The following is a 15,174-nucleotide window of genomic DNA, read 5'->3' on the forward strand; positions in this document are numbered from 1 at the left end:
AAGATTGGTAATGAAATAGAAGCATTGAATGATACTATAAAACAACTAGACTTAATAGATGTATATAGAACACTCACCCTGCAGTAGAATACATAGTCTTCACTAGTGCATATGGGTAATTCTCCAGGATAGAACATAACTTAGGCCACAAAACAAGTCTCAATAACCTTTAAAAATCTGAAATCCTGCAATGCATCTTCTCTGACTGCAAAGGCATGAAGCCAGAAATTAATAACAGAAGAGGAACTGGAAATTACACAAATATGTGGAAATCAAACAACACACAGAGAAAAATTATCCCTCGATTTTTCTATGAATGACTTCTTTCATACAACCAATGGATCTGTGCCAGTTTGGAAGTATTATGTATCCTAGAAAAAGCCATGTTTTAATCCTGGTCCAATCTTGTGGGAGCAACCATTTCTTTTAATCCTAATTCAATATTGTAGGTAGAAGCTTTTGGTTAGCTTATCTATTTCATGCAGATGTGACTCACCCAATCGTGATTGTGATCTTTGGATTCGATGGAGATGTGACTCCACCCATTCTAGGTGGGTCTGGATTAGATTACTAGAGACTTTAAAAGGGCAAACATTTTGGAGAAACAGGAGCCTGCAGAAATGACAGATGCCTCAGAGCTGACAGAGGGGATGCTTGGAGAACAGTTGCTTCAGAGAACAAAGACATGGATGTTTGGAGATGCTTGGGGCCTAACAGACATTGCCATGAGATGTTAAGCAAGCCAGAACCTGGAGAGAGCCAAGGGAAGCCAAGAGATGAAAGCCAGCCCCAAGGAAGCAAAGTGAAGAATCCCCACAGAACACAGGCTGAAAGCAATGGAGCCCAGGAACAAAGGACCAGCAGATGCCAGCCATGTGACTTCCCAGCTGACAGAGCTGTTCCTGACCCATCAGCCTTTCTTGAGTGAAGGTTACCTCTTGTTGGTGCCTAAATTTGGATATTTTCATTTCCTTAGAACTGTAGACTTGAAACTTATTAAATTCCCCTTTTGTAAAGGCCTTTCCAGTTCTGGTATATCACATTCCAGCAGCTTACTAACTAGAACAGGGTCAAAGAAGAATTCACAAATGAAAATAGGAAGCATCTGGAAGTGAATGAAAAAGAAGATACAAACCCCAAAACATGGGATGCAGCAAAGGCTAGCATAATACCTCTAATAGCCTACATTAAAAAAAGAAGAAAGATCTCAAAATTAAAGAGCTATCTTCACAATTGGGGGATCTAGAAAAAGAAGAGCAAACTAAACACAAAAGTGAGCAGAAGGAAGGAAATAATGATTAGAGTGGAAATAAATGAAATAGAGAATAAATAGCAATAGAGTCAAAGAAATCAAAAGTTGATTTTTTAAAAAGATCAATAAAATTGGTGTACCTTTAACTAAGACTGACAAAAAAAGAGGACAGAAATAACTAAAATAAAAAATGAAAAGGGACTTTACTTCTGACCCCACAGAAACAAGGATTATAAGAAGATACTATGAATTACTATACATCGACAAATTTGATAACCTAGATGAAATGGACAAATTCCTAGAAACACACAAACTGCCTAGGCTGACTCAAGAAGAAATAGAATATCTCAACAGACCAATCACAAGTAAAGAGATTGAATCAGTAATTGAAACTCTCCTGTCAAAGAAAGCACAGGACCTGATGGCTTCACTGAAGTATTTTACTAAACATTCCAAGAAGAATTAGCACTAATCTTCTTCAAACTCTTCCAAAGAATTGAAGATGAGGAAACACTTCCTAATTCATTCTATGTGCTCAACATCACCCTCTTACTAAAGCCAGATAAAGATTACAGACCAATATCCCTTATGAATATACATGCAAAAATCTTCAACAAACACTAGTAAACTGAATCCAACAGCACAGCAAAAGAATTGTACATCATGATCAAGTGGATTTTATACCAGGTGTGCCCGTCTGAAAGTATTATGTACCCCAGAAAAGCCGTGTTTTAATCCTGATGCAATCTTGTTGGGGGCAGCCAGTTCTTCTAATCCCGATTCTATATTGCAGGATGGAAAGTTTTGATTACACCCAATTGTGGGTGTAATCTTTTTATTAAATGGAGATGTGACTCCACATATTCTAGGTGGGTCTTGATTAGGTTACCAGAGACTTTAAAAGGGGAGAGATTTTGGAGAAATGACAATGTCTATAGAAACAACAGAAGCCTCAGTCAGCACCAACAGAGAGCAGATAAAGACAACTTGAAGAATATTTGCTTCAGAGAACAGAGATATGGATGTGTGGAGATGCTTGGAGCTAAGTAGACATCATTATGAGATGTGAAGCAAGCCAGAACCTGGGGAGAGCCAAGGGAAGCCAAGAGATGAAAGTCAACCCTCTAGAAGCAAATGAGCAACTTCCACAGAACAGAGGCTGAAAGCAACAGCAAGAGACCAGCTGAATCCAGCCACATGTCTTCCTAGCTGACAGAGGTGTTCCTGACCCAACGACCTTCCTTGAATTAGGTATCTTTCCCTGGATGCCTTACTTTGGACATTTTCATAGGCTTAGAACAGTCAACTGATAACCTATTAAATTCCTCTTGTTAAAAGCCATTCCAGTTCTGGTATATCGCATTCCAGCAGCTTGCAAACTAACACAGCAGGTATGCAAGGAAAATAAGAAATGAATTAACATAATACACCATAATAGAACAAAGGGAAAAAAGATATGATCATCTCAACTGGCAGAGAAAAAGTTCTTACAAAATCCAGCATCCCTTTCTGATAAAAACACTTAGGATCTAGGAATAGAAGGAAACTTCCTCAACATGATAAATGGCATGTATGAAAAACCCGCAGCTAATATCATACTCGGTGGAGCAAGACTCTAAAGCTTTCCCTCTAAGGTCAGGAACAAGACAAGGTCACAACTGTTTTTCAGCATTGTACATGACACTCTAGCCAGAGCAATTAGGCAAAGAAAGGAAATAAAAGACATCCAAATTAAAGCATGAGAAGCACCGATCTAACCAAGTCCCTAGCTTTATAATTGAGGAAGATGAGGCTCAGGGAGGTTAAGTGAGGTGTCAGTGACCAAACAGCTCTATAGAAGTCCAGCTAGGACGCCTACGTCTCCTTCCTCACAGGCCAATGCTCCATTCACGTAACTCAATCAGAAAAGATGGACTTAAGTGTGTGCCAGTCTTCAAATAACTGTTGATTGTTCTCATCATTTCTGTGCAAAGTGCACACAGAGGGCCTGAGTGGAACCCAATCACTCTCTTCCCAGCACCCCCACAGGCCAGGCTCATGTCAGCCGCCCACTGATACTTATGCTGTCACCCTCCCTGGAAGGCGTTTCGTCTGTCCATTTTCTAACCTTTTTCGGAGATCCAGATGCTTCAGGAAGCCTCCCTCAGTGATTCCAACCCTCTTCACTCTCCCCCTTTTTAATCCAGCTTTGCTCCTACAGTCTGCAGTCAATCTTAAATAGTTATAGCCTGATACACTTTCTAATTTCCTGCACTACACATTTTGGCATTTTAAGATATAATGATAGCATAAATGCAATCATTTCTCTGTTGCCCTTTTCAGTAATTGTCCATGTCTCCTTTCCTAAATAGATGGCTTTTATTTTATTGTATTAGATTTGTCACTTAATACCAGGCACAAAAACAATGCTCCATTCTTAGTGTAGACACCACCAAGCTCTTTCCCAGTGCAGGCAGTGGCCCTTTATAAAACATCCCCGAGACATAGTCATTCAGTTTGTACTCACTTTCTCTGTTAGGACACTCACTACTTTTTTTCAAGGCAGCACTTTTTGATTCTGAATAACTTTCGTTATTACAAAATTCGGAGCTGAAACTTACCTTCCTCTAACTTCCACCACGTGTTCAGTTGTGTCCTCAAAAGTAATTTAGAATACGTCTACTCCATCTTCTACAAGAAAGCCCTGCAAGGATTTGAACCAATTTGGCAAAAAGAAGAAGAAAGGGCAAGGCTAGCAACTAAAAGCAATGTCGAGTCTTTCATTCCAAGCCTGTCCCTATACATTTTAATGAATTCATGCTTTCAAGAAAGTGTGTTGAATGCCAACACAAGGCAGAACAGGAATAATTTCACAGTGGAAGCTTGAGGCCATTTTTATCCCTTTATCCCACTTTGCTGCTTATCCAGGTCCTCGTAAACCCCTCAAACCACTGCTCATCTCCCATACTCTTATCCGGCAGGGACCTGCGTTTCTTCCTGGGCGAATTATGTTCTGATGGCTGCCCTTCTACGTAATCCTTTCCAGAAGGCTTCCAGAATTTCAACTCCAAAGTAAACTCCCCAAAACCCTCACCTTTTCCCATAACATTCCTCACCTGTATGCTGGAATTTCCTCTGAGAATTCCAGCCTCGCCTCTTCCCTCCCCCCCGCCCCCACTAAGGTGAAAGATGCTTTTCTTCCCCCGACACAAGCATTCTTTAAGCTTCCCCCTTGGCCTTCCAGATGTCTCATTTATTTATTCATTCATTCATTCAATACCCATTGAGTACTTCCCATGTTTCAGGAAGACACTAGGATCCTTCATCCAGCATACAAGCACCTCTTTTAAGGCTAATGCAATCTAGTTACAGGAATAATTAGAGAATCTTATGATTGTCCTGCTCTGCAATAAAGAACATTTGTTCCTTCTGGGCAACTGTTGCACTGAGGCAGGAACTGCTGAACTGAGGACAGACTTTTCACCTGCGTCTCTGATTTGCATTTGCCTCTCGAGGAAAGTAAGACCTTTTCTATTCCTTCATCGGCATATTACAACTTTAAAAAATTTTCTACCTTTACAAAGTCAAGAAAAAGATACAAAGGAAATTAGTAATGCTAAAGGCTTGTAGAGGTCTATCATGATTTAAAAGAAAACGCTTGAGAGCAAATACTCTTTTTTTTTTTTTTTTTTAGGTTCTTCAACTGTGAATCAAACCTGGGTCTCCTGCATGGAAGCTAAGCATTCTACCACTGACCCACCCGTGCACCCCAAATACCATTTTAAACATGTATAAATTTCTGCTTTCTCCTTAATGATCTTCCAACAGACCTTTTCCCCTTCATTACTTTGGTTATGTGAACCTGGGGTTTCAAGGACAGGATAGAGATAAGGGACAATAATTATTATTAGACTTTTTGTGGCTTTTTTGCAAAGCTGCAAGGGCCAACTGGCTATAGAGAACTCCACACACTCAAGCTGTGTCAACCCATCTCTCTAAGGTTCTACCACTTCAAGGGGGCTTCCAGCCTAACCGCACTCCACACTGACCATCCTGCACTTAAAACTCTTCAGCACAATAAATAAAATAAAAAATTAAAAAAAAATCAAAAATAAAATTCCTAAAGTCTCCAACACAGTTATGTCATTTACTTATTGCATTCTATTTCAAATGTGTTTACTTTTTCATTTCCAAGTAAAGCCATCTGAGAATAGGGACTGTCCTTCCTACTTCTTTTTTCTATACATGAGGCATTAAATCAATATATGTTGAAATTAGACATCTTAGATTGTCATCATAATACACGATGCAAAGACTGCAAAATTTATTAGTGGAGTGCTACATATCTAGAAAACCCCTTTCAGCTCACCTAAGGTAGGGCTACATATCAATGAGCAGTTGATATTAGAATGCCTTTTAATGACAATACACCGAAAAGTTACACCATGTAATAGCTGCTTGACATCTATGCAAACAAACAGTTTTAAAACAGAAGGTACAAAACAGAAGCATTCTGATTTCTAACCAGGTTGATAAGTGGCTTTTAAATAATTACAGCATGTGGTTGGCATCATATAAGTGAATCTAAATTTCCAAATAGCCAAACATGTTTCAAATTTCTGAATATGTAAATAAATAAGTTGCTCTAAGGTATTCACTGCTTAGACACACATATTTTGATCATTGGCAATTTTTTCCTGGAATGACTCAGGCTTGAGTCAAGTATGTTCACCCGCTCTGCCTTTCACCAGCGCCATCATTTCAGATACACAAAACTATCTGGCACAGGGTGAAATCATGATTTAGCAAAGGGGCAAGTAGGAGGCAAAATAGAGTGCCATCACTAATTGCTATTTAAACAAGACAGTAAAAAGGATGAAACAAATTAAATTAGCTAAGCATCCCAATGAACTGGCCAAGATAATCAACTTGAAAAACTAGCTATTAAGCCTCCACACATGCTTATTTTCATAATTTTGTGTGTGCATTTCTGAAACCCAACCCCTCATTGAAACTACTGGGATGAAGGTATTCTTCATTTCTCTGAGATAAGTCATTTGCAATTGGGCTTGTTGAAGCTAGAAGTGAGATTTTTGAAATGCCTTAGTTCATCATTTCCCATTTCAGTGCTAAAGTTGTTCAAAGGTATTTTGATTGGACTTGGGGAAATATGTAAAAGGGGAGAGAAGCTGACTCAAGCTACTCACATCCCTGAATTCTTCTACTTGATTTTTTTTTTTTTTTTAGGGTAAGCAGGCAGAAAATATATTGAGAACACATGTGAAAGGATATGTGGTTACTCTCAGGAGTGAGGGAGGCAAGAAGCCCTTCCACTTGATTTTAATCTCTTTTCCAAATATGTGTGCTAAAATGTATGGGTTTGGGTTTTTTACATTACATTTAGGTATTTATCGTTATCATTCTTATTTTAAACACCAGACTTTGACTGGTTTGCAGGCTACTCTCAATAATATTTTTCAGGGATTTAAGAATTCTTATTTCTATTTTTAATATTTTCTACCTCATCATCCTGTCTCTCTCAATGTTAGCCCCTTTTACATATAGGTCTTCATACTTATAAACAGCTAATTCTTTATTGCTCATGGTAGTCACTGAAAAGACCATAAACATCAATACAATCTACAGACAATAAATAGTCATGATTATGTCTACCCAATAATTCTAACTTTATAGTCATAGAGCTATTACTGGAGCATTTTAAAAATAAGTAGCCAAATGGGTTTATTCAAGAGTCTCCATTCATACTGCTTCACTAGGCATCGCTTTGCTATATCACAATTTCTACCCAGGGCAAAAAGGTGTTGGACCATATATTTAACAGGAAAAGAAGCAAGGATTCGGATGATTCACAATCAGGAAATCTGAAACCCACTGTCTTAAAGATTAGCTTTTCAAGTAAGAATGTTTTTTTTTATTATTAATTAAAAAAAGAATTAACAAAACAATTAGAAATCATTCCATTCTATATGTACAATCAGTAATTCTTAATAACATCACATAGTTGCATATTCATCATTTCTTAGTACATTTGCATCGATTTAGAAAAAGAAATAAAAAGACAACAGAATAAGAATTAAAACAATAATAGAAAGAAAAAAAAAACAAAAAACCTATACCTCACATGCAGCTTCATTCAGTGTTTTAACATAATTGCATTACAATTGGGTAGTATTGTGCTGTCCATTTCTGAGTTTTTGTATCCAGTCCCGTTGTACAGTCTGTATCCCTTCAGCTCCAACTACCCCTTCTCTTTTTTTTTTTTTTAATTAACAGAAAAAAGAAATTAACCCAACATTTAGAAATCATACCATTCTACATATGCAATCAGTAATTCTTAACATCCTCACATAGATGCATGATCATCATTTCTTAGTACATTTGCATCAGTTTAGAAGAATTAGCAACATAACCGAAAAAGATATAGAATGTTAATATAGAGAAAAAAATAAAAGTAATAATAGTAAAATCAAAACAAAACACAACAAAACAAAACAAAAACCTATAGCTCAGATGCAGCTTCATTCAGTGTTTTAACATGATTACTTTACAATTAGGTATTATCGTGCTGTCCATTTTTGAGTTTTTGTATCTAGTCCTGTTATACCGTCTGTATCCCTTCAACTCCAATTGCCCATTATCTTACCCTGTTTCTACCTCCTGCTAGACTCTGTTACCAATGACATATTCCAAATTTATTCTCGAATGTCTGTTCACATCAGTGGGACCATACAGTATTTGTCCTTTAGTTTTTGGCTAGATTCACTCAGCATAATGTTCTCTAGGTCCATCCATGTTATTACATGCTTCATAAGTTTATCCTGTCTTAAAGCTGCATAGTATTCCATCGTATGTATATACCACAGTTTGTTTAGCCACTCTTCTGTTGATTGAGATTTTGGCTGTTTCCATCTCTTTGCAATTGTAAATAACGCTGCTATAAACATTGGTGTGCAAATGTCCGTTTGTGTCTTTGTCCTTAAGTCCTTTGAGTAGATACCCAGCAATGGTATTGCTGAGTCATATGGCAATTCTATATTCAGCTTTTTGAGGAACCGCCAAACTGCCTTCCACAGTGGTTGCACCATTTGACATTCCCACCAACAGTGGATAAGTGTGCCTCTTTCTCCGCATCCTCTCCAGCACTTGTCATTTTCTGTTTTGTTGATAATGGCCATTCTGGTGGGTGTGAGATGATATCTCATTGTGGTTTTGATTTGCATTTCTCTAATGGCCAGGGACATTGAGCATCTCTTCATGTGCCTTTTGGCCATTTGTATTTCCTCTTCTGATAGGTGTCTGTTCAAGTCTTTTTCCCATTTTGTAATTGGGTTGGCTGTCTTTATGTTGTTGAGATGAACAATCTCTTTATAAATTCTGGATACTAGACCTTTATCTGATATATCATTTCCAAATATTGTCTCCCATTGTGTAGGCTGTCTTTCTACTTTCTTGATGAAGTTCTTTGATGCACAAAAGTGTTTAATTTTGAGGAGCTCCCATTTATTTATTTCCTTCTTCAGTGCTCTTGCTTTAGGTTTAAGGTCCATAAAACTGCCTCCAGTTGTAAGATCCATAAGATATCTCCCAACATTTTCCTCTAACTGTTTTATGGTCTTAGACCTAATGTTTAGATCTTTGATCCATTTTGAGTTAACTTTTGTATAGGGTGTGAGAGATGGGTCTTTTTTCATTCTTTTGCATATGGATATCCAGTTCTCTAGGCACCATTTATTGAAGAGACTGCTCTGTCCCAGGTGAGTTGGCTTGACTGCCTTATCAAAGATCAAATGTCCATAGATGAGAGGGTCTATATCTGAGCACTCTATTCGATTCCATTGGTCGATATATCTATCTTTATGCCAATACCATGCTGTTTTGACCACTGTGGCTTCATAATATGCCTTAAAGTCAGGCAGCGCGAGACCTCCAGCTTCGTTTTTTTTCCTCAAGATGTTTTTAGCAATTCGGGGCACCCTGTCCTTCCAGATAAATTTGCTTATTGGTTTTTCTATTTCTGAAAAATAAGTTGTTGGGATTTTGACTGGTATTGCATTGAATCTGTAAATCAATTTAGGTAGGATTGACATCTTAACTATATTTAGTCTTCCAATCCATGAACACGGTATGCCCTTCCATCTATTTAGGTCTTCTGTGATTTCTTTTAACAGTTTTTTGTAGTTTTCTTTATATAGGTTTTTTGTCTCTTTAGTTAAATTTATTCCTAAGTATTTTATTCTTTTAGTTGCGATTGTAAATGGGATTCGTTTCTTGATTTCCCCCTCAGCTTGTTCATTACTAGTGTATAGAAATGCTACAGATTTTTGAATGTTGATCTTGTAACCTGCTACTTTGCTGTACTCATTTATTAGCTCTAGTAGTTTTGTTGTGGATTTTTCCGGGTTTTCGACGTACAGTATCATATCGTCTGCAAACAGTGATAGTTTTACTTCTTCCTTTCCAATTTTGATGCCTTGTATTTCTTTTTCTTGTCTAATTGCTCTGGCTAGAACCTCCAACACAATGTTGAATAATAGTGGTGATAGTGGACATCCTTGTCTTGTTCCTGATCTTAGGGGGATAGTTTTCAATTTTTTCCCATTGAGGATGATATTAGCTGTGGGTTTTTCATCTATTCCCTCTATCATTTTAAGGAAGTTCCCTTGTATTCCTATCTTTTGAAGTGTTTTCAACAGGAAAGGATGTTGAATCTTGTCAAATGCGTTCTCTGCATCAATTGAGATGATCATGTGATTTTTCTGCTTTGATTTGTTGATATGGTGTATTACATTAATCGATTTTCTTATGTTGAGCCATCCTTGCATACCTGGGATGACTCCTACTTGGTCATGATGTATAATTCTTTTAATGTGTTGTTGGATACGATTTGCTAGAATTTTATTGAGGATTTTTGCATCTATATTCATTAGAGAGATTGGTCTGTAGTTTTCTTTTTTTGTAATATCTTTGCCTGGTTTTGGTATGAGGGTGATGTTGGCTTCATAGAATGAATTAGGTAGTTTTCCATCCACTTCGATTTTTTTGAAGCGTTTGAGGAGAGTTGGTACTAATTCTTTCTGGAACGTTTGGTAGAATTCACATGTGAAGCCATCTGGTCCTGGACTTTTCTTTTTAGGAAGATTTTGAATGACTAATTCAATTTCTTTACTGGTGATTGGTTTGTTGAGGTCATCTATGTCTTCTTGAATCAAAGTTGGTTGTTCATGTCTTTCCAGGAACCCGTCCATTTCCTCTAAATTGTTGTATTTATTAGCGTAAAGTTGTTCATAGTATCCTGTTATTACCTCCTTTATTTCTGTGAGGTCAGTGGTTATGTCTCCTCTTCCATTTCTGATCTTATTTATTTGCATCCTCTCTCTTCTTCTTTTTGTCAATCTTGATAAGCGCCCATCAATCTTATTGATTTTCTCATAGAACCAACTTCTGGTCTTATTGATTTTCTCTATTGTTTTCATGTTTTCAATTTCATTTATTTCTGCTCTGATCTTTGTTATTTCTTTCCTTTTGCTTGCTTTGGGATTAGTTTGCTGTTCTTTCTCCAGTTCTTCCAAGTGAACAGTTAATTCCTGCATTTTTGCCTTTCTTCTTTTCTGATATAGGCATTTAGGGCAATAAATTTCCCTCTTAGCACCGCCTTTGCTGCATCCCATAAGTTTTGATATGTTGTGTTTTCATTTTCATTTGCCTCGAGGTATTTACTAATTTCTCTTGCAATTTCTTCTTTGACCCACTCGTTGTTTAAGAGTGTGTTGTTGAGCCTCCACGTATTTGTGAATTTTCTGGCATTCCGCCTATTATTGATATCCAACTTCATACCTTTATGATCCGAGAAAGTGTCGTGTATGATTTCAATCTTTTTAAATTTGTTAAGACTTGCTTTGTGACCCAGCATATGGTCTATCTTTGAGAATGATCCATGAGCACTTGAGAAAAAGGTGTATCCTGCTGTTGTGGGATGTAATGTCCTATAAATGTCTGTTAAGTCTAGCTCATTTATAGTAATATTCAGATTCTCTATTTCTTTATTGATCCTCTGTCTAGATGTTCTGTCCATTGATGAGAGTGGGGAATTGAAGTCTCCAACTATTATGGTATTTGTGTCTATTTCCCTTTTCAGTGTTTGCAGTGTATTCCTCATGTATTTTGGGGCATTCTGGTTCGGTGCATAAATATTTATGATTGTTATGTCTTCTTGTTTAATTGTTCCTTTTATTAGTATATAGTGTCCTTCTTTGTCTCTTTTAACTGTTTTACATTTGAAGTCTAATTTGTTGGATATTAGTATAGCCACTCCTGCTCTTTTCTGGTTGTTATTTGCATGAAATATCTTTTCCCAACCTTTCACTTTCAACCTATGTTTATCTTTGGGTCTAAGATGTGTTTCCTGTAGACAGCATATAGAAGGATCCTGTTTTTTAATCCATTCTGCCAGTCTGTGTCTTTTGATTGGGGAATTCAGTCCATTAACATTTAGTGTTATTACTGTTTGGATAATATTTTCCTCTAACATTTTGCCTTTTGTATTATATATATCATATCTGACTTTCCTTCTTTCTACACTCTTCTCCATACCTCTCTCTTCTGTCTTTTCGTATCTGACTCTAGTGCTCCCTTTAGTATTTCTTGCAGAGCTGGCCTCTTGCTCACAAATTCTCTCAGTGACTTTTTGTCTGAGAATGTTTTAATTTCTCCCTCATTTTTGAAGGACAATTTTGGTGGATATAGGAGTCTTGGTTGACAGTTTTTCTCTTTTAGTAATTTAAATATATCATCCCACTGTCTTGTCTTCTAGCCTCCATGGTTTCTGCTGAGAAATCTACACATAGTCTTATTGGGTTTCCCTTGTGTGTGATGGATTGTTTTTCTCTTGCTGCTTTCAAGATCCTCTCTTTCTCTTTGACCTCTGACATTCTAACTAGTAAGTGTCTTGGAGAACGCCTATTTGAGTCTAATCTCTTTGGGGTGCGCTGCACTTCTTGGATCTGTAATTTTAGGTCTTTCATTAGAGATGGGAAATTTTCAGTGATAATTTCTTCCATTAGTTTTTCTCCTCCTTTTCCCTTCTCTTCTCCTTCTGGGACACCCACAACATGTATATTTGTGCGGTTCATATTGTCCTTGAGTTCCCTGATACCCTGCTCAAATTTTTCCATTCTTTTCCCTATAGTTTCTGTTTCTTTTTGGAATTCAGATGTTCCATCCTCCAAATCACTAATTCTATCTTCTGTCTCTTTAAATCTATCATTGTAGGTATCCATTGTTTTTTCCATCTTTTCTACTTTATCCTTCACTTCCATAAGTTCTGTGATTTGTTTTTTCAGTTTTTCTATTTCTTCTTTTTGTTCAGCCCATGTCTTCTTCATGTCCTCCCTCAATTTATCGATTTCGTTTTTGAAGAGGTTTTCCATTTCTGTTCGTATATTCAGCATTAGTTGTCTCAGCTCCTGTATCTCATTTGAACTATTGGTTTGTTCCTTTGACTGGGCCATATTTTCAATCTTCTGAGCATGGTCCGTTATCTTCTGCTGGTGTCTGGGCATTTAGTCAGATTTCCCTGGGTGTTGGACCCAACAGGTTGGAAGATTTTTCTGTGAAATCTCTGGGTTCTGTTTTTCTTATCCTGCCCAGTAGTTGGCACTCGTGGCACACGTTTGTCTCACGTGTTTGGAAGGGATCCCCCCCGGTCACCGTTCTCCGCGGCCTGGGGATTTCCGATCCAATTCTCTCAGTTGGTCCGGGGGGCTGCGCGTGGTGTGGGTGCCAGCCGCCGCAGTTTCAGGGGACCGCCTCTCCAATTCTCCCAGCCGGCCCAGGAAGGGGGAAGGGAGTGACTCCGGCCGCTTGCCACCCCGCCCAGTGAATCCCGCGCGCCTCGGTGATCTCACCCGAGCAGCTTCTCTCAGCCAGCCAGCCGTTCCAGGATGGGGTACGCTGTCTTTTTTTTTCTCTGTTGTGGCTTTGGGAGCTGTTCTGTATCGTTTCTACTCCCCTAGTAGCTGTCCTGGAGAAGAAACTAAGATCCGCGCGTCTTACTAAGCCACCATCTTCTCCGGAAGTCAAGTAAGAATGTTTTAATTGAAGATTAAGAACACATCTTTTCTTAGTGGATTATTAGTGTGGCCTATTCTTTTTTATTTTTTCTTGAATTATCTTTTGTGGAGACATTTTTTAAAATCAAATATTTGAATCTAACCCTAAAGAGAATAATTTTTATAACCTGTTTCCATATTTGTAGAGATGATTCCTTATAAAGCATTTCTGAACTGAAAAGCAAAGCTGAATCATCTCAGAACTCTCAGAGCAGAATTCCAGAAGATCCCAGGTATGGCATGAAGCAGTTTGACAGTGTGGGTTCCACAGGGTCTGGGTTGCAGAAAGAAGCCCAAACTCATGCCTGGTACTGTGAAAGCCAGTGTTCTAGCTAAGCGACGTGCTGCATGTCCAGCTTATTTATGCTTCAATGTTATTGCAAACAAACAAACAAAAAGGAGATCAAATGAAAAGAGAAACTCTAAATGAAAATGGGTAGATGGTACTTCAGGTCAAGTGTCTGGTATTAGTGTTATTTTTAGCAAAATAGAAATGCCTAAGGGCATGCAATTAGATCAAAATACATTTTCACTAGAAAGACAAAGAGGTCTTACCCTTTGAGGTGGAGATAAATAGGATGTATATTTCCTAATTATTTATTAATTAGGAAATATACATCCTCGCAATAGTGGGTTAATATTCATGCCTTACACATTTTGAATTTCTTTATCAAAGGTAGGATGTGTGTCCCATTTTTACATTGTTATTGAACATTAGAATACAAACACATGTACTGCACTCACACCGTCAGATGCATTTCTTCTTCATTGAGTCAACATGTCTGATTCTCAAGAAGAGAAACATCTATTACATGTTTGAACAGAATTACTGGCATATTATTTCAGATACATTCAAATTGTGAAGTTTCATTCCACAAATATTTACTGAGTACTTACTATTTCTCCCAGAACTATATTTACTACGGGGATCCAGAATAAGCAATGAATTAGACATAGCCCCTGTTGCTAAAGAGCTCATAGAGACAGAGTTTGGTGACAAACAAGGAAAAAATTATATGTAACTTGGGGAATGTAGTGCCTTATGTCATAAAAGATAAAGTAGAATATGTGCACTCTCAAGCAACTTAATCCATTTTGTTCCACTGCATTGTAAGTCATTCTTTATTGCTTGTTAAACATTATGGTTTGCCTTAGAGTGAAAGGAGGTAGAGTAACAACTATACTCTAGGTATTTTACATTTTAAAATGCATCCTTTTCTCAAAGCATCACTGACTTGAGTTGAAAGAAAACATATTTTTTTTAAAAAAGTAAAACGAACCTGATACAGAAAAAGAAATTAAAGATAAGATTGAGAAACATTAATCTAGATCATATATTAATTAAATAGTCTTTTATGGTCTATTCTGAATATCTGGGGCAGATTAAAGTTGGCTGCAAATTTTTTGCATCAAGAGATGGGTTCCACGTTCCTTGCCCTTGCTCTGGGTGATCTCTTGGACAACTCCGACCAATACAAAACAACAGAAATGATGCTATGCCAGTTTCCAGGTGTAGACCTTAAGACATTGGTCAAGCTTCTGCTTCCTATCTCTTAAAATTCTCACTCTTAGAACCCAACCACCGTGCTGTGAGAAAGCTTAAGCAGCCGTATGGAGGGATCTTCATGGACAGGAAATAAGGACCTAGTCTGAGCTCCCAGCTGCAGCCTACACTGGATTGCCCAGCCATAGAAGTGAGCTGTTTTGGAAGTGAATCTCCCAGCGTGTCTAGCTACTTCAGCTGACACCACATGGAGCAGAGGCCTGCTGCCCAGAGAAGCCATTCCTGAATTCGTGATCCACAAGGAAATTGTG

At 37.8% G+C, this 15,174-nt stretch overlaps 1 long non-coding RNA gene across 1 annotated transcript in view; it reads left to right on the forward strand.

Annotated features, from left to right (window-relative positions):
* LOC143654823 (uncharacterized) overlaps positions 1–15,174 on the forward strand; it is a 42,267-nt gene that overhangs the window by 13,980 nt on the left and 13,113 nt on the right. The window lies entirely within an intron of this gene.

The sequence above is a fragment of the Tamandua tetradactyla genome, chromosome 14 (genome assembly GCF_023851605.1).
Source record: "Tamandua tetradactyla isolate mTamTet1 chromosome 14, mTamTet1.pri, whole genome shotgun sequence".
NCBI lineage: Eukaryota > Metazoa > Chordata > Mammalia > Pilosa > Myrmecophagidae > Tamandua > Tamandua tetradactyla.